The 5,463-nt window shown below is 44.0% G+C and overlaps 1 pseudogene; it reads right to left on the bottom strand.

Annotated features, from left to right (window-relative positions):
• Positions 1-5,141: 5,141 nt before the first annotated feature.
• LOC120612175 (uncharacterized) lies at positions 5,142-5,263 on the bottom strand (annotated as a pseudogene).
• Between the last annotated feature and the right edge of the window lie 200 nt (positions 5,264-5,463).

The following is a 5,463-nucleotide window of genomic DNA, read 5'->3' as shown; positions in this document are numbered from 1 at the left end:
ACAAATAAAATGGTATGATGTATACAATCTGCTACAAACAATATGGGAGCAATTATGTGGTAAATACAATCCTGTAATAGATGAAATAACATTGCCTTGAGTTAATTGTTGAGACTGGGTAACAGGTATACAAAGGGTCATTATAGTATTCTGTTTACTATTATAAAAAGTTTGAAGTTTTTAATAATAAAAGGAAAACAAAAAATATGAACAAAAAAACAACAAAAATGAAAAACTTTCCACAATGCTGACTTGGCCCAGTCTCTATATTGGATTGTCCCCAAGCCCACCTTTTCCTGTTACAAGAGTCCCCTCCTATAGGAAGCCTAGCAGGGGCTATCCTCCTGAGTCCCCAGGAACCTCTGGGGCCCACACATCCTACTGGGTGTGTACAGTGGACCCCCCAAACTTCCTTCACTCCCCTGCCACATGGTAGCCTCCTCTCAGCCAGCTTTCCTTGTACAGGAAAATGCCTACAGAAGTCTTTGCCCTCTTGGGGGCAGCCACTGCTCAGGGAAGAGATACTCCAGCCCCAGTGCAGCAACAGGCTGGAAGTTCATGCAAGCCCATGTGTGTGGGGTGGGGGAAGGTGAGATTGGGGGTGGGCACTGCCCTGGGCCCCATCTTCTTCACCACAAGGGCAGGCCATATGGTCTTTGAATGGACAGTGGCTTGAGGACATGCTTCCCCCATCCCTTCCAACCCCCAAAAGAATTTGGCATGCCTCTACTTGCAGTTATTTCTTTTCCTGCTCTCTGAGGGGCTCTGGGCCAGGCCACAGGGGGAGGGCATCAAGGCCCAATGGTCCCCTGATAGGAACGCTCTGTTCATCAGTAGGAAAGAAACCTACAAGCAGAGAGTGTCCCCCAAGAACTCTGTGAATTCTGTCCCAGGGTCCCTCCCTGCAGGAGCAAGACAACCTTATGGATATTAATGACAAGACAGATTGGCATTGTGAGAAATTCTGAGATCTTAATGATTGTTTAAACTGCACAGATTAACACCTTTAAGAAAAAAGGCTTCTGTAAGTATAACCTCATACGGAGATAATATAAAAAAGTCTGAACTCAAGGTCCCTTGTGAAAGCAAAGCTCAGCTGAAATGGCCCCTGACCTCTTCTGGGTTACCTCACAGACCCTGCCCTGCTGGTTTTCCACAAAAGCTCTCCTCAGAGGCTCACCCCTGGGACTTGAGTAGGCAGGTCTCCCTTCCAGGGCTCCTCACCCACACCTATGATCCCACAGGGCAATGAGGGAGGAGAAAGAAAACTAATAGGAAGGATAGCTTCTTAGAGTCTCCTAAGGATAAGAGTCTTGGCCTCATGGCCTTCCAGCCCAGACCACCATTGCTAGAGGGCTGTATTCCAGCTTCCTTCATATATAGCTGCAGAGAGGTCACCTGTAGGCCAGCCACAGATGCTCTCTGGGTCATCCCACATGGTAAATTCTTTCCACACCTGTTTATTGACAACTACTATCTGCCTGGGACAGTTCTAAGTCTCTGGGAATAAAAGCAAACACAAGAGACAAAAATCTCTGCATTCTAGAAGGGAGGACAACAAGAAACAATAAATGCAGCAAAGAAGTAAATTGCAGTAAGTGTTAGGGATATATGCCATGAAAACATTGAAAAGGGGGGCAAAATAAGGAAGAAGCTGTGGTCAACATACAGATGTCTCCTAAAGAAAACCCTAAGTTCAGTATTCTCTTGAAGAATAGGACTCTCTGGCAGCCCCTGGGCTTGAATCTTAACTGGCAAGTGCAGGCAGGGGCCACAGCTGTGGTACCCTTCATTAGCCACAGTCCCTAGCATCCCTTAATGCCTCCCAAGGGCCGCCTCAATCATTTATGCTTTCTGCCTGTTTGTGTGGATGTTAACCTGGGATAGGAGTATACATACATTCTCATCCTTCAGCATTTTCAAGTTTGGGGCAGGGCTGCTCAAACTTTAATGTGTTTCAATCACCTGGGGATCTTGTGAAAAGGAAGGTTCTAATTCAGTAGATCAGGGGCAGTCCCTGAGATCTTCTATTTTTGATGAGCTCTTAGGTGGTGCTGATGCTGCTTGTCCATGGACCACATTTGAGCAGCAAGGGTTTCATTGACTGAATCCATTGACTTGAATATACCCACAAACATTTACTTTGGACCAATTTAAAAAACCCATCTTATCTTCTGGAGAATACAAACAGTCCAGGCTGGTCCTTGTACTGTGAGCATTTACTGCTAACTGCATGCTACTTCAGAGAACTCCATCAGTTATAGATACTGTGAGCTCACCCCAGGGAATTCCACCCTGTCTGCACATTGGAATAACCTTGGAGAGTTTCTAAAAATACCTGTCCCCAGACAATTAAATTCAATGGCTTCACCAGAATGGTTCTAAATACTTCATGGGTGATAGCACTGTATGTATGGTCAGGGTCAGAAGTCAGAAAGGTGTCTGCAGCACATGAGATGAGGCATCAGAAAACATTGTGGAACAAGTGATATGGTGCATTTTCTGTGGATTGTGTTGAATGAGAAAATGATAAGACTAGAGTTGGACAAAAGGGCCCAAGATCAAGGGAGGATGAAACAGGGTGGAGGATTTGAATGAAGTGATTCAAAAAAAACCCCCCACAGAGCCTCTTGAAGTATACTTTGCTTTTGCAGTGACCGGTGCCAGTGCTTGAGCAGGTGGGAAGAACTGCAGGGATGCAGAGGCTACTGAAACTTGCAAGGTGGACATTTTGAGACAGAAAGGACTGGAACAGTTGGCAGGGGTGCATCAAGAAGGACTCGAGTCCTGGGAATTTGCTTCATTTGTGAATTCTAAACAGGACTGGATTCGTGTTTTAGAAAAACTGTGTTGTGTGGAAGGGGGAGGGCGGGTCAGAGGCTGGAGTCAGGAAAACCAAGTCAGGAGGTTCTTGGCTTTTGGTAAAAGGCAAGAGCATGTCCAGGATCAGGGGCTTGCTGTGGGGAGTTAAGGTGGGACTTAAAGGGTGGGGAGAGCCCCGAGAAGGCCCAGAGTTCTCCAATGCTCCCAGCCTCACTGGCTGATTGCACTGGACCATAATGTGGTCCCAGGTAAATCTGAGAAGAGGATGGCAAGGAAGGTCAGCTGCCTTTCACTAAAATGATTCTTGTGCTCAACCTTATTTCTTAAAGGCTTGGAGCCTAACTCTCATTGCCACCATTCATGACATCATTCAGCGGAGGGAGGATATTTGTAAATTTTCCTGAATGTCTCAATGTTTACTAAGACGAAGGTGAGGAGATCACAAGCTGTCACTGCCACTTTTGTGTTGCCTGCTTGCGTTGTGGGAGAATGCCAAAGAGAATAAAATTGATGACATTTTGCCTAGAGATCTGCTTTGGTATGTAAATATGTCTGTTCTTTCAGATTAGACATCTATGGGCTTTTATTTCTTCTGTACAATCGAATTGGTTTGATTTCCTGTTTCAAGAACCATGTTTTTTTCACTTGATCCCCACACATGTAGCACACTCTGGTGCTTATAAGAGGGAAACAAATGCTAGAAGGCAGATAGTAACTATAGATAGCCAGCACTAGAGTTCTTAGGGAGGGACCTTTTTTATGTAGAAAAATGCCTTTCTGAAGTGTTCTAGAAGGACAAGAGTTGTGGTATGCAAGGAGATAAGAAAATAAAGTTACACCATTGTGCTAAGAAATGAACTGAAATTTGGGAGAGCTGAGAAGAAAGGGGAGAGAATGGGAAGGAGGGAGGATTAGGGTCCATGGAAAAGGGAGCCAACAAGAAATTCTTGGTGATGTGGTTGTTGCAGGACTCTTAATTATTCTTATTAATTACGCTAGGCTAGGGTGTTGCTATCCAACTGAAGCTTACATTGCTGTCATTTAAACTGCCCTAAAGATTTGAGAAAATCCATGTTCTCAGTGTCTCATGTGGGTGGTCTTTGGCATATAGGGAAGTGGATTAAGGAAAAGGATGAAGGTTCGTCTCCAAGTCATGAGGAGATGAGGGAAGACACAGGACACAGAGGGATGAGTGAGAACAGAGTCAATGGGGAGTCATAAATAGTCATGAAAATAGAAACCCTGAGGTACCTGTAGAAATCTTGGGGAGAGTATTGGACAGGCCACAGGATGAAGGATGATGACGTGACCCAATCCTACTGAGTTCCTGAGGCCAGAGGCAATGTAGACATTTGTAGGATTTACCACATCCACATACCCACCAGGGTAAGGTAGCCACATGTTAGGACACATGACTAAACTCAGCTCTCAGATCATTTCTGTAGTAGTCAGGTCTTCTTTTGGTTTTAAGAGACAGAAACTCAACCCAAACTGACATAAGAAGAGGGAAAAGTAACTTATCGGTTCATTCATTTAAAAAACTAGGAGTAGTTTCAAGAATGGCCGACTAAAGGGCTTGTGGGTCAACAGCGAAACTGACAGTTAACAGTAAATATATTTAGGTGTTAGATCATAGAATCAAGAGAGATAAGTATAGGCTTTAACTAAATGTTTCAATTGCTTTGGTTGTCACGTAGCTTATAGTCAAAGACTAAGAAAGGATATTAGTCATGTTCTGAAGGACTGCCTGTAAAGCAAGTTCCAGGAGAAATGTTTAAAAGTATACTTTGCTTGAGATAATAGAAAAATATAGCTAATTATATACAATAGCTTGAACAATGGTGATAGTCACAAGATGTCTAATTTCCACTTTTTTGCTTTAAAGATACCGTCACTGATGCACAATCATGAAATATTTTGCAGAATCTTGGTTCTTCAACCCAACAGCCCTTGTTCTCACAATATAATTTTGTGTTGCTGATGTACTGTTTCTTTGTCAAGCAGGAAAATATATTTATGTTTTGCAGAAGGAATAAATGCCTTTAAGAAAATTGAGACTAGCTGCTGCCACCCAGAAGTCTGGTTGCACAAAATGTTATCTGTAACTGAAGAAACACAGACTCTCTGATACTCCCCTCAATCTCCTACTCCCCGGCTACATTAAAACTTCCTACTTTTGCTTTTTGAGAAGACAAATTTGAGAGATCTTGCTCTCCAGTCCTCTCACTTTGTGTGTAGTAGGTGTGGTGAAGTGCCGGAACAGAGTTATATGCAAAGCAATATAACTAGAAGGGTCGGTTCTGACTTTTTTTTTTTTAAGCCTACAGCACCTGGTCTTCCTAGGTGGTCTTCTCCCATCCAAGTACTAACCAGGCCTGACCCTGCTTAGCTTCCGAGATCAGACGAGATTGGGTATGTTCAGGGTGGCATGGCTGTAGACCCAGTCCTCTCACTTTGGCCAAATTGAATAAACCTTCCTCTGTCTCCAAGCACTGGTGTCTCACTACCGCACTGGACACATGGACCTGAATTTTGGGAGGTGATTCAGTAACAATGGCACTCCAGGTTTCTCTAGTTCCTGGTGTCAGGTTTCTTTGCTGTTAGCTGTATTCTTAGGCAGATGCCCCCCTGGTGGCCGCA

Source organism: Pteropus medius, unplaced genomic scaffold, assembly GCF_902729225.1.
Source record: "Pteropus medius unplaced genomic scaffold, Ma_sr-lr_union100, whole genome shotgun sequence".
In the NCBI taxonomy this organism is placed as follows: Eukaryota; Metazoa; Chordata; class Mammalia; order Chiroptera; family Pteropodidae; genus Pteropus; species Pteropus medius.
This window is presented reverse-complemented; position numbering and strand designations above follow the sequence as displayed.